The following is a 21142-nucleotide window of genomic DNA, read 5'->3' as shown; positions in this document are numbered from 1 at the left end:
CTGCTACATGTTTAAAATTAAGAAAAATGTAAACAAATTACAATTCTGAGATTTTTTTACTTTTTTTTTTTGGTCTCACACTGGCTTCAAACTCACTATCCATTTGACTAGCTTTCTGAGTGTGAGACTATAAGCATGCTCTACACACTTAGCTCCTCACAACCTTTTCTCTTTGTGTGTAACTGCATATCTGTGTAGAGGTCAAGAGGCCATGGGTGTCTTCCTCTAGTGCTCCATTTTACTCCTTCGAGATAGGGCCTTACACTGAACAAGGAGCTCACTGGTCAGCCTTAGGTTTGTTTTTAAACAAAGCCCCAAATCCTCACTTTTGAAGTTATCATTCTTTATGTGAAACACTATTGTGGTGTTCTAAATATCTCACTATTTTTAGATGTCTAAAAGCTCCTATCTTCTCTGATGTTGCTGGTACAGAGTTTAACATGTTAACTAGGCTTACAGCAGTGGTTCTCAACCTTCCTATTGCCAGGACCTTTTAATATAGTTCCTCATTTGTTGTGACCCCCAACCATAAAATTATTTTTATTGCTACTTCATAACTGTAACTTTGCTACTTTTATTAGTTGCAATGTAAATATATCTGATATGTGACCCTTGTTAAAGAGGGTTGTGACCCACAGATTGAAAACAACTAGCTTAAATGATAAGATTTGAAAATTCAACAACATCTGATATAATCGGGAGGGCCTCTACTGACAGCTCTCCCAACTTGTACCTATGGATACGGCCCTCATACAAATAATCTTTTCCAATCGAAGACATCAGGCAGAGCTCCTACTATCCCCAAGTAGCAGTATTCAGTTACCTGTCAACCCCTGAAATTATTCTAACAACCAAACATATCATATCCTCCTGCGGTAACCACATGGTACCTGATCCTACTGAAACTATGAACATTTACATTGTCCACTGTTTCTGAGTAGAACTACCATTGACCCTATGTAGTGTATGGTATCTTTTTTTCACTCCAGGCTTTGAGTAATGCAATTAATAATCTGTTGCCTGTCGTATCTGCCCAGTATTTAGCCATCCCACAACTATACAGTAGGGAATGAATTAGTGATCAAAACGCACCAACATGAAGGTAATGTAATCATGACATGGAGACCAAGGGATTCCACATGGTGGTGAATAATTTGAATAACTTGTGTGCTTATTCATTCTGAGAGTCTAGTTGGTGGCTGAGGGTGATAAGTGGTGAAGGGTCAGAAGTCCTAAGGGGCAGGGCCTAGGGAAAGACACTAAGGCTCCTCCCTGGGCAAGATGTCTTCTCTTAGAAGTGATCATGCTCAGTTCTTTTACTTCATTCAAATTTCTGTTTGGCTTCATCAGAAAGACTCCTTTACAACCTACATAAAAACTACTTCCTTCCCTATCATTCTTCCCCTTTCTCTTTTAACATCTTTAACACTTTTCTGACACAGGAATGTATGTCTGTACATATCTGTCTCTTGACACTGAAATAATCTGTTAGAGAAAAGTTTTGTTTTACTCACTACTGTAATCCCACTGCAAACAGCAATGCCTGAATGGAAGAAGTTTTAAGCTGAATCCTAACTCTATGTGCCTGCCGTGTGTCTGAAAAAGGGGTAGAAACAGAATCAAAATATTGGGAGATAGCTCAGAGGGTAAAATTGTTTGCTGCCCAAGCCTGGCAACATGAATTTGAGTTCCATTCCAGGAACACAAAATCGAAGGAGGCAGCTGACTCCAGAAAGTTGTTCTCTGACCTCTCTGCATGCTGTGGCATATGCACACTCCTACTCACAGATGCAGAGTATCTTGTTTGGTATAGGTTCTTCCTACGTTTCATAGGGGTGCCTCAAACTTGCGTTCTCCTATGTCAGCCTCCTGATGAGTTAGGACTACATGACATGTCGCTGTGTACAGCAGACATCATTACTTGTTTATTAAAACTATTAATCATTTTCCTTTGTGGCTTATGAGTTTGGATCTTGCTTAAGGGCTTTTCTTAGTCCCAGATTACAAAAAACATTTCTCATGTTTTCTCTACCATTGCTTTCCTTATTTATTTAGAGACAGGGTCTCACTCTGGCCTTAAATTTAACAATCTTCTTGCCTCAACATCCCAAGTGCTTGGATTATAGGTATGAACTACAATGCTAGGTACTTTTGTCGTTTTAATGAATTATTTTCTTAACCTAGAAATGTGCCTGAAACTGGGTACAGGGAAATGGACAAAACATAGACAAATACTAATAATGCAACTTACTACAAATATTTAAGAAATTGGTACCATTCCTTTTATTATAAAATTTAAGAAATATACCACAGTCTAACAATTCTACCGTTAGCAAACAGTCTATCCTGTGGAAGAGCCTGAAACCATAAAGAAACCAATGTTCACTGGAGCTCTCCAACTCAAAGAAACATAAGGCCATAAAGATAGGTAGAAATGGTTCAATAAATGTTCAATAGTATATACTACCGTAAGCCCTCATAGACCATATAGTCATGATCTATTTTTTTTTTTTTTTTTTTTTTTGGTTTTTCGAGACAGGGTTTCTCTGTGTAGCTTTGCGCCTTTCCTGGATCTCGCGCTGTAGCCCAGGCTGGCCTCGAACTCACAGAGATCCGCCTGGCTCTGCCTCCCGAGTGCTGGGATTAAAGGCGTGCGCCACCACCGCCTGGCCAAGTCATGATCTATTATGTACTTGAAAAGCTAGTCATTTATCAAGATCAAGTGGATACACACTGGGGAAAAAAAAAGGTAATCTCATAAAACTGTTAGTGTGTTCGTTTAAATATAAAACATCAGAAGGGTATATTCTGAACTGTGTCTACCAACTTACCTCTGTAGGGTAGAGTAAGTAGTGCTACACATTTACATTTCTTTTGAAATGAAAACACAAACACAGGTACACAAAATGGTGATGCATTTCATATTTTGTAGCAGTACAAAACCTGTCTAAAAAAAGAAATGCACAGGGCATGGAATTCTCACTAAAGAATGGTTAGAGAACCTATCATGTGCCAAGGACTATTCTTGGTCTACATGTGCCAAGGACTATTCCTTTAGCCAAGCTTTCTAAGGACAGAGCCCATGAAACCCGTCTGACTAGATAGAACACCTTTTCCCACTGAAGACAGCTTTTAGAGCCTCCAATTCTACACAAGGTTGGAATTTTAAAGAATCTTAATTCTACTGTATATGTGGTGTGTGTGGGCAGGGCACAGCAAGTAGCCTGCTGCAGAGCTGGGGATAAGACTGGGGTATTGGTTTTGGGGGAGCTGAGCTCCAGAGAGGTGAAAATCTGCAGTTAGCCTACTTGCTTCCTGTGGGCTCCTGCTGGAGTTGGGGGCTGGAATAAAGCAATGGGGATAGTTTAGGAGGGGAAGATCTGTGTGACCCACTGGAGATGGGGGCAGGGGGAAAGGGCAGACTCAGCAGGTGGTCTGCTACAGAGCTAGGGATAAAACTCAAAACAATTCAACTAAAATCAGGAACAAGACAAGATTGTCCACTCTCTTCATACTTACTCAATATGATACTTGATATTTACTTAGCTAGAGTAATAAGACAATTGAAGGAGAGCAAGGGGATACAAATTGGAAAGGAAGAAATCAAAGTATCTTTATTTGTAAGTGATATGATAGTATACATGAATGACCCTAAAAATTCTATCAGGGAACTCCCACAGCTGATAAACACCTTTCAGCAAAGTGACTGGATACAAGATTAACTGAAAAAAATCAGTAGCCCTATATTCAAATGACAAATGGACTGAGAAAGAAATCAGGGAAATATCTTTCACAATAGCCTCAAAGAATATAAAGTATCTTGGGTTAACTCTAACCAAGCAAGTGAAAGACGTGTATGATAAAAACCTTAAAACACTGAAGAAAGAAACTAAAGAAGATAGCACAAGATGGAAAGACGCCCTAGTCTCATGGACTGGTAGGGTTAACATAGTAAAAATGGCTATCCTACTGAAAGCAATCTACAGATTCAGTGCCATCCCCATTAAAACTCCAACACAATTCTTCACAGATTGCAAGGACAATTTTCTGCTTCATATGGAACACAAAAAACCCAAGATAGCTAAAACAATCCTGAATAATAATGCTGGAGGTCTCACAATCTCCAATTTCAAGATCTACTACAGAGCGACGGTAATAAAACAGCATGGTACTGGCACAAAAACAGACACATTGATCAGTGGAACTGAACTGAAGAACCACACATAAATCCACACACCTATGGACACCCGATTTTTGATAGAGCAGCCAGAAATACACTCTGAACAAAAGAAAGCATCTTCAACAAATGGTGCTGATCAAACTGGACAGCTGCATGTAGAAGAATCCAAGTAGATCCATACTTATCACCCTGTACAAAACTAACTCCAAGTGGATCAAAGAACTCAACATAAAATCAGATACACTGAACCTGATAGAAGAGAAAGGAGGGAATATCCTTGAACTCATCAGCAAGAGGAAAGACTTTCTGAGCAGACCACCATTAGCACAGGCACTAAGATCAATAATTAATAAATAAATGGGACCTCATAAAACAAAAAAGTTTCTGCATGGCAAAAGACACCATCATTTGGACAAAGTAGCAGCCTACAGAATGGGGAAATATATATATGTGTGTGTGTGTGTGTTTTATATACATATATATTTATATATATATATTTTTTTCAAACTACACATCTATTTGGGATAATTTGGGAAGAATGCAGTCAAAATCCATGTAAAGTTTATTCTAGCATAACAAACAGGGTGGAGACGGCAAGAGATGGAGAATGGTATGCTGTGGCTCTCCTTTGCCCTTTCTCCAGGACTTCAACCTATAAAAAGAAGGTCCCTTGAGAGCTGAAGGTATGTCTTCTAGATCTCTAGATGACGGACATCTGTGAAATCCTTGAGAGAGGCTGCAGACAGAATCATTCTGTTAGGTACTCTGATGGCAGCATGAAATCAAGGGTGACTGCCAGGGATTCCTGTAAAGAATGCCAAACTCGATGGCTCACCCACAAGACTTAGTACGGGATTCAATTAAATCCTGTCCAAGAGGGCCATCTGGAGGTAAGGTGGTAACTTGAGGGGGAAACCAAGCTGAAAACATGAAAAGATGATCAGGGAAAAGACCACTAGGAGGATGTACATTTACTTGTCTCTGGGGGGTGAAGATGAGGTAATCCCAGAAATGCTGCTGGTAGGAGAGTTGCAGGCTGCTTGAAAATGGCTCCTAGTGACTCCACTCCTGAGTCATTGTGTGTGAAATCTCCCTTCTAGAGTGCAGGCTAGATCTAGCTACACGCTAGTAATGAATGGAACATGGCAAACGTGATTAGATGGCGCTTCCAGGTGAATCAGGACAAGGACTTCTGTTGTGCTGTAACCTGCTCTACTCAGCCCACAAGGCATGGGGTACAGGACATCCTCCAACTGACAGCTGTGAAGAAATGAATTCCTTAGGTCAACAAACCATGAGGACCTGAATCCTTCCAACTACTCATGCATCTTGAAAGTGGATCCATCTTCTAATCAAGCCTTAAGGTAACTGTTTTCTCATGAAGATGCAGAGCCAAAGGATCCACACCTACAGAAACTATGAAATAATAAATGTGTGCTGTTTTAAGCCACTAAATTTTAGAGTACTCTGCTCTAATGTAAATATTTAGTTTGGAATGGTAACATATTATAACACAGATTAGTAAGTAATATCATAAAGACAATTAGGGAGTCATTAAGAAGAAACTGCAAAGAATTCACAAGCAAGAACCAGCTTTAAACAATTGCCTCGTCCAGGCAGCAGAAACACCAGGTTCCCAGTTGTTTGTCAAGTATGAGTAAGAACTTTCAACAACAGAAGACTGGCGTGTGGAAAGCCCAGAGTTCAACACTCTGTACCCAAATAAAACCAAAAAACTTTAATGCCATTTCTACCTCACTTCCACTCTGAGGTGACTAAAAGCTGAAGAATACGGCTAGTAAGAATGTGGGGGAAATGGGTCCACAAGATAGGCATGGTCAGAAATATTACTTGAATCCTTTACTACTGTAATAGGCCAGCATTCAGGAGGCACGTAGAAATTACTTTAGATAGGAAAAAACAGGCTGAAAGTAAAATGCAAAGTTTTTAATCATTACACAGAATTCACTATATTTACTATTGATTTGTGTGTGTTTAACCAGATCTGACTTCAGGACTTTTCAGTAGCAGACCTCACCCAAGGAGGCAGGAGAAAGGCCAACATCATGTAAGTAGAGATAAAACATAGCTTCAACAGAGAAAGATGAGAAAACAAAGAAGTCATATCAGTTAAATTACACTTAACACCAACAGACATAAGAGAAAACTAGGGTACATAAAGCATTTTATGAACAGTAATTAGCAAAAACACAGATATCCAACAAGCTGACAGGTATTATGTTATTTCCTTTTAAAATTAAAATCAATAATAATTTAAATATTTCTTCTCTAAAACCTAATAGTGTGTAAAAACCTCTCTGTCTACTGAGCAAACATGTTTAACAATAGAGGATATCAGATAATTGTGTTCACAATTTACACTCAATTGAGCACTGCTAGCTGTTTGTAGATTTAACTATTAAACTGTCCCAATGTTCATTATTAGTCTCATATTATTTAGTTTATATCCAAAATAAAGGTGCTGGTTAAAAATAGAAAGCAAAAATAGCAAAGTGAACATGGAAAGAAACAGTGAAAAGCATAAAATAATAACAGTTCTGTATATTTCTCACATGTAAAAGTAAAATATTATGAATTGAACCTTGAGCAATGTAAAGATTTTTCCATCTGAACCAACATTGAAAGGTTAATAAAAAGGGAGTAAGTACTTACCAACTAGCACTTTATTTTTAAAATTAATTGCCCCTTAAGAGTGTTGTTTTGACTATCTGTTGGTTTCTTCTACATGTGTGCATCCATATTACACAAAAAGACATATGTAGCTGAAAGTTTTCCTGTGTCCCGCCCAGTCCGTAGATGCTCAGACCCAAGTAAACACACAGAGGCTTATATTAATTAAAATGGCTTGGCCATTAGCTCAGGCTTACTACTGACTAGCTCTTACACCTAAACTCAGCCCATTTCTGTTAATCTAAATGTTGCCACATGTTCTGTGAAGGTAAAGCCACAGAAAACCACTCTTTCCCCTCAGAAAACAGCCACCACTGTCTAAACAGATTTACCTGAGAGTTCACAAGTTCACAAGAAGATGGGAAGGTAAGCCTGCCTCTAAAAAGAAAAAGGATCTCCATGATCAAACAGCTTCTGTGACATGCCTGTAGCTGAATGTTTTCCTGTGTCCCACTTCTCACACATAGAGAGGCAGAAGGAATTTATTTTTCTCTTCATTATGAAAATTCCTGAAACTGGCATAGACTAAGTGGCACAGATCCAATTAACTTAATGACTAATAATCTAATGATTATAAAACCTATACATTCACCTTTCCCTTAGAGATAGAATTGTACCTTGCTTTTCTGTACTTTTTGCCCTACCTTTACATACCAGTGCTTCAATCTCAATGAAATAGATTGCTAGATTTGTTGGGTCATAGCTTATATATATATATATTTTTTCATTTTAATAGCTATTAGCAGACTTTTCAAAAGGGCTGCAGTAACTCCTATTTCCACCAAGGTATAAAAAGGAACTCCTTCCCCATCTTTGATAGCATTTGGGTGTTACTTTTCTTTTAAATTTGCATTTTCTGATTGATGGATAAGGTTAAACATCTTTTCATAGCTTTATTGGCCATTATAATTTGCCCTCCGGCCGGGCGGTGGTGGCGCACGCCTTTAATCCTAGCACTCGGGAGGCAGAGCCAGGCGGATCTCTGTGAGTTCTAGGCCAGCCTGGTCTCCAAAGCGAGTTCCAGGAAAGGCGCAAAGCTACACAGAGAAACCCTGTCTCGAAAAACCAAAAAAAAAAAAAAAAAAAAAAAAATTTGCCCTCCGGCAAACTGACTATTTATATTTCATTTCTCTACAGAATTTTTTTTATTATTATTCTCTGCCCTCTCTTACCCCCACATTTGTTATTATGTCTTTGGAGACATTTTATTCTTTTGAGTTCCAAGACCCCTCTGTCTCTCTCTGTCTCTGTCTCTCTCTCTCTCACACACACACACACACACATCTATTTCACCAACTACCTCGTCTCATGAGTCACCTGTACTTTCACTTACTATAGCTATTGGTGATCTTCACAGCTTTAAATGTCATCTATAAATTGATGAGTCTCATTTTGTAAATACCCAAATGCCAGAGCTTTCTGAGCCTAAGATCACATATAGAGGTTGTCCTAAAAATTTTGATCTTATGGCTTAACCTGCTGATTACTGCCTAAGTAAACAGCATCACCATCTACACAGCAGTTTCCTACCAGACACTGGGAAGACACTCTTGATTGAATTTTCTTCAAAGGCAATGCACCTCGGTCATCTCTAACTTCTTCTAATTATATTGCTAAGAAACATCGCCAAACTAGCTACTTCTTTCCAAGTCCACTGTTCTCCCCAGTCCTTGTTAAATCATCTAAGGCCCAAACTTTTACAGGTCTCCTAAAAAGGCCCTTTCATTAAACATCCCTAATCCTTACCCTCCCCAACTGTGCACCGAGCTTCAATTCTTCAGTTCCTAAATATAAATCAGATTGTTGTTTGCCTGCTCGAAAACCCCTAATGACTTTTCACCACTGTAAATATTCTAACTAGGTTACAGAACCCGAGACCCTACATAACAAGGCTCGTGTCTACCTTGCAGAACTCATCCCCTGTGTCTCAGCACCTACATGGGGGTCTGCACAAGCCTCACTCCTCTACTTGCTCCTTCTTCACTATTCCAACCTCACTGCTGCTTTTCCTTCAGGAGCTGTTTGGATTTCTCCCACAGAATGATAAAATCTGCTCAGACATTCCATTTTCACAATGGTCTTCCTTTGATCACACACACACACACACACACACACACACACACACACACACACACACACACACACACACACACCCTCTCCGGCATCCTCATCTCCTCAGAATTACATCATAAGCATCCTCTTAAGCTTGCTTCATCTCCTGTTCGCTCATGGTTCCATTATATTACACACAATATTGCTTGTTCGCTTATCCACAAATCCCTTCTAAACTAAACATGTCACAAGAACAGAAACATTTTCCATACTGTTCAGTGTTTAATCCTAGCACCTGGGACAATGTCTAGTGTGGTGGTTATTCTTGGTTGTCAACCTGACTACATCTGATCTGGTATCAACCAAGCAGCTGGGCACAACAGTAGATTTTCTTGATTGGATTATTTGAGGTGGGAAGGCCCACCCTAAATCTGGTCCATACCTTTTGGTAGCAACCCACATAAAAGGACATGGAAGAAGGAGGCTTTGCTTTTTGCCTGGTTATCCTCACTCTCACTGGCAAGTTCATCTACCATGCTGGTGAGACATTCCTTCACAAGTATTAGAACCTACTTCTTTGGGATTCCAAAACAGACTGCAGAACAGCAGCTATCTCTGATTCTTTGGAGACCCTAGCACCAGATTGGGACTGCTGAGACATCTTGTCTCATGGACTGAACAACTTCTGGATCCTTGGCCTTTTGGGGAATACTCATTATTGAATACTTGAACCACAGACTGTAAGCCACTCTAATGAATCATATATATATATGAATCATATACATATATGTATATATGTATATATATATATGCTATACATTCCTAGTCTTCTAGAGGTGGGGATATATGTGCTATAGAAATTATAGATGCTGAATCAGAAAGCATGTAACATTTAATTTCACAATATAAACTGTATTCCAAAGTGCTGGACCATTATATAATCCATCAGTCACACCATCACCAATATGTGATATTTGTAAATTTCTTTATTTCTGGCATTCCCATAATATTAATCTGTAATTCTGTCAGCACTTTTCTTATAGGCATTATACTTATAGGCATTATGTATTTCTTCAATGAAATGGCTGTTTGTGTAGTTTTGTTCATTTTTCTATTGAGCTGCCCATCTTTATCTCCTTGATTCATTATATACACTAGAGCTTTATAGGTTCCATGTGTTGTGAGCATCCTTTCTGATTTGTGGTTTACCTTTGCAACTTCATTATGGAATTTTTTTTTTTTTTTTTGGTTTTTCGAGACAGGGTTTCTCTGTGTAGCTTTGCGCCTTTCCTGGATCTCGCGCTGTAGACCAGGCTGGCCTCGAACTTACAGAGATCCGCCTGCCTCTGCCTCCCGAGTGCTGGGATTAAAGGCGTGCGCCACCACCACCCGGCCATTATGGAATTTTTTAAAAGCCGATTTTAATGAGCTCAAATTTACCAATCTTTCCTTTCACAGTTCATCTCCTCTATGTTCTTGTCATAAAATTCTTCCCTGCTCTTGAGACATAATGTTCTCAGACATCCTAAAAATCTCTTCACACTTTCATCTGACATGTGTATATGGTGTAATAATAGATGTTTGGTTTTATGTCGATGCTGTGACAGCTAACTCATCTGGATATCTGATCTGATACTAATCTTGACTCAACTTGATTAGGATTAAAGATGCCCAAGCAGTGAGTAAAGCACTTCTCTGGGTGTGCTTGTGGGAGCACTGTCAGGGATGATTAGATTATGAGGCTCTGACCCCATCAATGACTTGACTAGTCAGAGGTAACAGGATCGAGGAGGGTGAGGACTAGAGGAAGTGGGTAACTGGAGGCATGCCTTTGAAGGGTTTAACTTGGGCCCTGCCCATGTTGTTACTCTCTTCTGCTTCCTGGCTACAATGAAGTAAGTAGAGTTCTGCTCTATCATGCCCTTTCTACTATGGTGCTCTGCTTCCTTCCGGCATAAAGGAGTGGAACCAGATGACCAAGGACTTAAACCCCTAAAGGCGTGAGCAAAAACAAATGCTCTTTAAACCGTTTCAGTTATTTGCCAAAAATGAAAACAAACAGCCCAGTACAATGCACATGACTAACTAAGCATGGCGGATGACTTTAAAATACTCCTGTCTGTAATCTCACCCTGTCACCTACTGTGGATGTCATTATCTGTGGACCGGTTTCTGCACTCACTTCTATGTTCTGCTATTTTATAAAGTTCCATCATCTTAATTCTTGTTCAGAAATGTTTTGTCTTGGCTGTTATTTTACATACATTTAAAAGAATAGAAACAAAAATAAACATAATTGAAACATAATATCAGCAAAAATTATTAGACTAAAATGCATTTAAAATAAATGTGCAGAAAATTATAGAGACATTTAAATGTCTAAATAAATAGAGAAGTAAACTACATTCATGGATAAGAAACCTCACTATTATGTCAGTTCTTCCTATATTAACCCACAGATAGAACTTGAATCCAATTAAAATCCAAAATCCCAACACAGTTCACTGATGGGAAATATTCAGAATTTTAAGTCTAAGACTTTAACAACAACATGTTTTGTAAAACATGTTAAAATGTTACCTAGTTCTAAACGCACAACTTTCTTTTAAAGTAAGTCTAGAGCTTTTTCTTGAATTATCTGCTCTGTCTTTTGGAATTCTTCATTCATTATTATTTTCTCTCTAATGATTTATTTTGTTCTGGTTATTCCCCCCCAGGTCCGGCTTCTGTGTGGCTGCTTTATTTTCTGTGGTACTGATTCTACAAGCTGTCTTGTAGACTGTTTGTAGGGTGTGTATAGACTCCACTCTGGCTTTCCTTATTTTGTGTCACCATTGTTAACATGCTATTTTCCTCACTGAGAAAACCATTTGAAGGGGCATGGACTGGGATGAAGAGAAAGCATAACACAAAGGACACAGAGCCTCTGGGCAAGGAAGAAATAACGCAGAGACCAATGAGAGAGACACTGTATCATTTCAAATTTAGAATTGTAGCAATTATCTTACATTCTTCTGAAAACAGGGACATATGCACTGATGATACTAGACAAATGGCAAAAATCACACATTTCATAATCTATCAAATATCTCAAAAATTTAACCTACAGCAGTAATAATACCACTCTAAGGACTTAATACATCCTTCTGTAAAGTATTTCTTTTTTAGGGCAAAATATAAAGTAGTTTTGTTGTCTTTCAAAAAGTTTCAACACAAATGTAAACAAATCAAAACAAAATAAGAAACTATTTTGATGGTCATGTGCTCCTGACAGGGAAAGTAAGCAGAAGGAAGAAATTATCAATGTATGCTATAGTTTTAAAATCACACAATTATAAGTATTTTGATTAGGAAGCTAATGTTATTTTTGATGTAGTAATATAATTGCTAATAAAATAAGGGGTGTGTGAGGTTCAATGAGCTAACCGAATAAACCCTTTCTTCCCCAACTTGCTTGTGGTCAGAGTGTTTCATCACAGCAATGGTAACCCTGATTAAGACATACTTCATCACAACCTTTTCCCTCTGGTTTTTGGAGAGTAAGTGGCCATACCTATTCTCCTGGACCTACCTCACTAGTTCTTCACTCACACAAAGGAACATTCTTTGGTTTTTGAAAGTAAAGGAAATTCTGACACAACATGAATGAATCTGGAGGACATTATGTTAAGTAAAATAAACCAGTCATGGAAACATATATAATGTATAATTCTACTTATATGAGATGCCTAGACAAATAACATAGAGAGAGACAGAATGTACAACGGTGTTTGCCAGGGTTAGAAGGCAGGAAATGGAGAGTTACTGTTTAATGGACATAGAGTTTCAGTTTTACAGGAGGAAATAAGTTCTAGAGATAGATGGAGGTGATATTACATTACTAACTAATGTACACTGTGCACAGTTATTAAGCTGGTATATGCTCCATTAACAAGGAGCTGATACAGGAAGACTAAAAGTTTTAGGCCAGCCTGAGCTACATAAGAAACATTAAGTATTAAATTTTCTATCAAACACTGTAAAACTTGTGTTTTGGACAAGGAATCCAAGTCTTTTTATCTCCCCCAGACTTTAATGCAATTTTTAAAGTCACTCCCACCAGGTAAAACCTTTGTGTATACAAAGTCTCTGCTGCATTCTCTGAACTTAAATGAATTAAGTGGCACACCTCAGCCAGCTTTTCTTCATTTCCTTTCTGTGGATTCTTTTAAACTCAGCCAATCCATAAAAGACTGTGAGACTGGCCCAGCCAATGTGGGAAAGCCACAGTCAGCACCTGCAGCAGAATCAAATCCAAGCGCACTCCCGCTACCCTTGCTCTCCTGCTTTGGTGAGCTGCACACCCTTTTGATTATGAGTCCAGTTCTGCCCTGTTGGGACACTTCAGTTGGAATGGTGGTCTTTTTCTTTGCAACCTGGGACAGAGCTCTAATAATAGCAAAATCCTGCCCGAAACAAACAAGATAGAGTTAAGATGGTTTTCTGGTATGCATATTATACCATAACTTAAAAAAAAACCACAATTACAACAAGCACATAAATAGTTCACTCCAAGTCTGAGTTGTCTTTTTTTCCATAAACTTTTAATTTTCTTAAGTAATGGTTCATGATATTTAAAATTTTATTTAAAATAGTTATATGTGTGTATGTATGTGTGTTGTGTGCCAGCTAGGTGTTAAAATAATTGTGTGTGTGTGTGTTGCCAAGGAGGCCAAAAGCAGATGTCAGATCTCCTAAAACTGGAGTTACAGGTAGTTATGACCCACCCAAGGTGGGTACTGGGAACCAAATTTGAATCCTCTAAAAGACCAAGCATTCTTAACCATCTCTCCAGGCCAAGTCATGATTTCTAATTGTCAAAACCAGAGTGATTTCCTTATTTACTTTCACTTCTTCCTTTATGTTATACAAGTGAATAAAGAGCACCAATTTTAGCAAAGCACTTTCTATTAACTGACTGGAATTCTAGGCAACTTAGTTGGTTGCCTAGATTAATACATTTAAATTTTCTCATCTTCAAAATAACAACACTGGAAGTTATCTTAAACGTACATTTCAGCCATTTTCCTTTTGAGTACTGCCTGCAGGAAGGGAAGAAGCAAGAGAACAAAATGTCAAAGTAGGCTCATTCAGGATTTAGTGATCTCTCTCTAGGGCCTTTATTTAAATGCCATTTTATTGAAGGGGTTTCCTCTGAATATTCTATGTAACACAGAAACATCTTCTCTGCACTCCGCATACCTGGTAGCACACATCATCTCCCCTCAGCTATTCAAGTAATGCCTGAAGACAGAGTCTTTGCCAGATTCCAAATGTATAAACCCTGCCTTCAGACCAGTGCCTGGAGTACAGACACTCAATAAATGGCAGTTGAATGAAAAGATGAATAAACTTGCATTGCCAGAGGTAAAGCACACAATTTACTGGATAGTTTAAGAACTGGAGATAGGATTTCAGTATATCAATTACTATAATTTGGCAACTTGGAGGAGATACTTAGAATCTCTCTAGACTTTAGTTTTTTCCACCTGTAAAAGGAGGGATAATAATATTTATTATATAGGGCTTCTGTGCTGATTAATGGCACACAAATACTATAGAAATGCTCCAAAATGTCTCCTTTAAACATGTTTTTCCCTCTCACATTTACCTATGTCATGTGTGAGCGCTCTAGCGCTTATGGAGGTAAGACAGTAACTTTTGGACGTGGGTTCTCTTCTTCCACAGTCTGTATTCCACAAACTTGCCTCATAGACCTGTTAGTTTTGTGAACATAACAGTCCTCGTCCTTAGTTACAGAGGGTCTGACACTTGAACAGTTTAGCACTGTAAACCCAAGCAAACTTCACAACCTCAATATCAGTCAGGGAACATTATATAGTCAGACTGTAAATAAAGACGCTATTAGCAAATATATGGTGCTTATTACCCTTAACAAGTCATACACATGAAACTAAAATAGCTTCAAGGTAGCTATAGATATATTACAGTTCAAAAATTAGAAGGAAGGTGAATGTAGAAAAGTTTCAGCCTGTTTTAAAGCTTTTTGAAAACAAGGAATATATAGGTCTGGATGATTAAAGTTTCTAACAGAATATCACTTTCATTTCTTATATTCTATGATTTTCATGTAAGACTGTAGCTCTATCAAAATACAAAGTTCAGGAATGTGAGTAAATCATCATTATTTCTAAAACCCAACAATTATTCCATATAAACACATATAATACACAATAGATTACCTTCCTTTGGTCTAACAGACCAAAACCATGCTTTTAAATCAGTAAAAACTGATTTACTGGTAGTCAACCTAATTTTAAATCAAATTAAGTATAAAACTATCAGGCTGCATCACATGTAGAAGAACTATGGTTTGGTTAAAAAAAATTCTGGTGTGTGTGCTGGGCATTAGTATTTATTTTTTACTGTTGAATATAGCAAAAGCAAACAAAACAAAAAACTGCCATGTAAATCAACAATTACTTATTTTTCAGAGTCTAAATCTTCAAAACTAGTGAGCTAATTTTCATATAGCAGTCCAATGAAGTAGAAAGTTTTACTTTGAAAACAGCTGCTCTCATACTGAAAATCTACCAAACAAAGATAGGTAGAGACAAAATTCGTTTACAATCCATTTAATATGTGAATTCAAAAAACTCACTGAAAATTTATAATACTGCTCTCTCTAGATATGCACTTCCCCTAAAATTAAAGATGTCATTGGTACAAAGTTCTAGTTTGTACTAGTTTGATTCTAGTTCTTTCGAATCAAAAAAGGAGAGTTCTAAAGCTGAGTTATTTTCTGACATTTCTGCCTACATAATTTTTCCAATCTTCTGTGAAACTTATTTTTATATGTGTTAACCACTACTGGATCTTTTAACAGCTTTACTCTTTCTTAAGCGTATTTTCCATTAGAAACTCATTACTGTGTTATCAAGAATTTTCTACTGCCCATACAAGAAACATTGTCGTACCACTGACTGTACCATCCTGTGGAAACTGGACAGCTCCACTTCTGGGTAGTCTTAAACTATTATCAGAATTTTCCTGAAGCTTGAGCCCCAGTGACCAAACAGAAAGGTTAATTTATTCACTGACCCATTTGCACATCAGCATAGACATAGATCTCGCCCCCCAAATTCTGAAGCCACGTGGAATCTCTAGAAATGGTTCATTACACTTGGGGATCTTACAATGGAAAGTCCCCACAATTCCCAGAAGATAATGCCAAAATGATTATTATAAAACTACAAGGAAACTGAGAAAATACACCCACCAAGCCATGCAAGCATTTACTGAGGTTTTTACTAGGTTTCTTGCATTATGTAAGTAGAGCTGGGTGCTTTTGGAGGTACCTGAATAGCCACTTAGTATTTCTTTCACGCATAGTTTAGTAGGGAATCCCTAGGAAAGGGATTTGAGAAGTTATCATCCTTCTTACTCTAAATGTATGCTCAACCTGACAGACTTGAACAGCAGGAGAGTAAAAGGCTTGTCTTTTACCCCATCTGATGTTTGGAGAGTACCTGTTCTCTTTTATACACACAGATTTTAAATCCTTTACATAAGTCAATAATACTATGCAATTAACTCAGATTTGATTTTAATAGTTCTCTGATTTCTCTAAATGCACAACTACTATCTTATTTTATATTCCCTTGAATCAAAGGGCTTTTAAAGAGATAGACTAGAGAAATACAATACAAACCACTATAGTAATTGTTCTCTGATTTAAGATTGCCAGTTTTATAGATGCAGGATCTATCTATCTATCCATCCATCCATCCATTCATCCATCCATCCTTCTTACATATTGCCAAATGTTTCTTTAGTCCTTTCATCTAATCTAATGTCACACTTTATAAATTCTTGAGGCATTCTTAGTGGTAAGGGATTAAGATAAATGGTAGAGTGTTCGCTTAGGAATCCTGAGGCCCTGGGTTTGATTCCCAGCACTCTATAACTGAGCATGGTAATTCCTAGCACTCAGAGGGTATACACTGAAAGATCAGAAGTTTAAGGATATTCATTATTTCAAACTGGATTTGAGGTCAGCCTGGGAAATATGAGACTCTGTTTTAAAATAAGAACAAAAATACGATATTTATTAATTGTTAATCGTGAATGTATTTCTTAAACTAAAGTTTTGGGAATAAAAAATATTATTATATTATATTTACCTTACCATATTATCAAGATATATATGTAATATATACACTCTCAGAGATAATCAATCTAACCATAATTAAATAACTTAATTATAAATGTGTACATGTAAGCTGACAAATTTATTTATTTATTGGTGCTGAAGATAGAACCTAGAACTTTATGCATGCTACACAATCTTAAAAAGTCGAGTCATTTACTTTTAGTGACCAGGAAGAAAACAGGTATTCTTTTTCTTAGCCAGTAAACATGTGGGAGCCAAAACTTCTCTGCTAAAGCAATTCTAGTAATATAAATCCAAAGCTCTAAAATGCATACATGCTCCATGACTCAAAAATATGATTTCTAGAGAATCATCAAGAAAATAACTAATGATCTAGCAAAAAAGAATGTTTCTGAGTCTTGTTCTATAGTTATAAACTGGAATAACCTATGTCATATAACAGGAACTATTATAATTTATAACCATAGTAAGTGCATATTCACATTGGTTATAACTAGGTACAGTGATATTAATCTTTCTTTAATGAATATTATTCACACAATACAACTTTTTACTCAAGAGAAATTAGTATCTACAACATGAAATTCAATCCATTTTTTACAAGTTGATAATAGTTCAAATAATGTATAGTATTGTCAACTGTATTAGAGAAAAGACCACTATTGACTTGCAAGAGTCCTTTGTAAGTGGCACTTCTACTTTACCTATCGTGAAGACCATTGGTATTTTATAAAAGCCTCTTGGTGTTTATAAAATACAAGCCTCACAGTGGTAGCACACACCTTTAATCCCAGCATTTGGGAGGCAGAGGCAGGCAGATCTCTATGAGGCAGATCTCTATGAAGCCAGCCTGGTCTAATTAGATTCACAAACTAAACTCGTCTAAACTATTTTCATTCTTTTTTGTCTGTTTTGTGTTTTGAGACAGGGTTCCTCTGTGTAGCCCGCTGTCCTGGAACTCACTCTGTAGACCAGGCTGGCTTCAAACCTACAGAGATCCGCCTGCCTCTGCTTCCTGAGAGCTGGGATTAAGGCGTGCGCCACCCCCACCAGGTTTCATTTTCACATTTTTATTCGTAATTTCTTTACCTATTTCACGAGTGACAGGTGACAACCTGGAGACCATGTTTTCAGTTGCAGGGCTTGAAGTGATCAGAAAGGCATTTTGCCATGGCCTATACCAATAACCACATCAAACAGACCAGGTTCGGATCTGACCTTCAGATACTCTTAATAATAGAAAACTTTCTCCTGTTTACTAGCTTATATTGTTTTAATACTAGAGAACATTTCCAATAAAGTTGTATATAATTCTAAACTATCAATCTTCTTACAAAAGAATCATAAACAATATCTTTTTTTTTTTTTTTTTTTTTTTTTTTGGTTTTTCGAGACAGGGTTTCTCTGTGTAGCTTTGCGCCTTTCCTGGATCTCACTCTGTAGACCAGGCTGGCCTCGAACTCACAGAGATCCGCCTGGCTCTGCCTCCCGAGTGCTGGGATTAAAGGCGTGCGCCACCACCGCCCGGCTCATAAACAATATCTTATAGTGGAGATTTCATGACAGAATTAATGCACAGATTGGTATTAAGGATTTAAGTTGCCTATTTGCTCTCAGTTTATGTAAAAGAAATGAACAGTCTGCCTGTTTCTTGGCAAGGTCAATGCAGCCCGGAGGAAAAGGCTTAGAGAGCCCGTGCTATTTTCTACCTGAAGACAACTTCTCTGGACGCATACCAAAGTAGTGAACATTATGGATATCTTACTTTATGTTGAGATTGGAAAGAACTTAAAATCTTGAAAATATGTGGCCTGCTTTCCAGAAATAGTCTTATATTCTAGTACTTTACTGCCAGAGGCAAACAAACAAATACATGAACCCTGCCACCTGGACAGTGCTATAGTGACGAAACCCAACTGTTCCAAAATGTTTACATTAACAAAGATTATACAAATACTTTGTATTTATGCTTTTAATGTGCCACAGATTTAATCTAAACTTTACATCGTACCTAGCATCGTGCCTCACACAAAACAAATTCTCAGCAAGAGTTCAGCACTTCAAGCAATATAGGAGGGTAAGGTAAAATGCTTTACTGTAAAGTTCTCTCAAGTGAGAGAGGCCGAGACAGATCCAAAACATGATCAAAAGTGACTGAATAAGAAAGGAACAGAAAGACAAATGCAGGCAAACAAATGATGCTGAACTCAGAACTCAAAGGAGACCTACGAGAAAGTTCTAGAGTAGCAAATGCAATCGGTTTTCCTCTTTGTCTTCAGTGCCTAGAGATGCGACCCAGGGATTCACATTGCTAAGTGAGCACTATCCCTGAGCTAAATCTCTAGCAGTAAAAGGAAAGCAAAACACTGAAATCTAAAAATGGAGAGATCTAATCCATGAAGCCTACAGGATCAGTTGTGTGAGAGGGGGTGCATTACCACAAGTTGTTTCTAAAAACTAAGACCGAACTCCATTACAGCGCACAAATCGTAAGCGTGCAAGTTGACAAGCTTTTCCCTGAGCACTCGCTTATCCAACACCAAGAGATGAAGACACGGACAACTGCAGCGCTTCTTCGCCCTGCATGCTGGTCACCACGCTCAGCTCCGCTTGTTCCTGGACACCGTAGAAACAGATGTATACTCATACACTGTCATGTCTGGCTTCTTTCCCTCAACTTTACTTTTATAGTGTGGGTATCAGTAACACATGACAGAGTTGTCTACTTATTCTCCTGTGAGGGGACATTTGGTTGTTTCTATTAGTCTATTATGAATAAATCACTTTGTATGGACACTTTTCTTCAGATCTTTTGGTGGACACTTATTTTTTTCTATGACGACAGACTGCTAGGCCACAAAGTAGGTTTGTGTTCAATTTCAGTAGACAGGGCCAGATTTTGAAAATGACTACATCAATTACTTATGAAGAGTGTTGGAGAGTTCACATAAAAATATATTGAAACTTTGAGGCTGGAGGTGGGGGCTTGCTATGTTACCCAGACTGGCCTTGAACTTCTGGACTCAAGCCATCTTCCTTGTTGGCCTCCTGAGTAGTGGGACTAAAGGTATGGGCTAATATGCCTGGAAATAACTTGGGGGAGGGGAGAGGAACCAGGGATTAAATTCAGGTCCTCATGCATACAAAGGACATGATTTACTACTGAAGTGATATATCAAGTTTTTCAATTTAAAAAAGCTCTGGAATTGAAGCACAACGGCTTTGAGGCTATTCCCCGAACTGGATAACAAAGTGCTCAAACTCACACACAAGGTGAATGGGGAGTGTGGGAAGAAAAGACTTTTCTATCCGAATCTTTTATTCTTTTATCTAAAAAGTCAATTTCACTATCATTTAATATAAGAATTGACATTAATGCCCTTATCTTAGGTTTACTGTGACTTACTGCCATTTGGGAGAGCTTGGTTGAACCGAATTAAGGAATATTTAATTCACCTAGCTTTCACCAAACAGACAAATGACTAAGGAAGTTCTACACAGGTAATAGTAATGAATACAAGCACACAACTTTACAAAATGACCCAACTGGCATGTGTAATCTAAAAAACAAAACAAACCTCTTTAGATGATTAAAAGCTAGGGCCTCCTGATCAACTGGGTCTCACAAGGCACAGGCCAAAAACATTCTAAAAACTACGGCTTAAAAATATGGATTTAATACATTACTGTTAATATCTTGACAATAAAAGATTTGAACCATAAAGTATCCTTATCTCATGGTCATCACCTTTGGATAATTTTTATGTCTATTTTATACATAGTAGTATAAAATAAGAGGCATACATAATTTTAAGGTAAATTTACACATATTAGAAATGCATGCTGAAATTTTACCAACAGGATATTCAATCAATGGAGTTCAGATCCTTGTTTATTTAGTGCACGTGTTTTTTTTTTTTTTTTTTTTAGTATTAGGCTAGGAAATCTTTATGCACAGATGAACTTCTAGTTTTTAAAGCTATATACAACAGTCCACAGAAATATTTAGCTGCCTTAATGTTAAAATGACACAGGCAAACAGTAGG

At 37.7% G+C, this 21142-nt stretch overlaps 1 protein-coding gene across 5 annotated transcripts in view; it reads right to left on the bottom strand.

The window, feature by feature from the left end:
* Hdgfl3 (HDGF like 3) overlaps positions 1–21142 on the bottom strand; it is a 48685-nt gene that overhangs the window by 24070 nt on the left and 3473 nt on the right. The window lies entirely within an intron of this gene.

Source organism: Peromyscus californicus, unplaced genomic scaffold (assembly GCF_007827085.1).
Source record: "Peromyscus californicus insignis strain IS unplaced genomic scaffold, ASM782708v3 Scaffold_4__1_contigs__length_199733344, whole genome shotgun sequence".
Lineage (NCBI taxonomy): Eukaryota > Metazoa > Chordata > Mammalia > Rodentia > Cricetidae > Peromyscus > Peromyscus californicus.
This window is presented reverse-complemented; position numbering and strand designations above follow the sequence as displayed.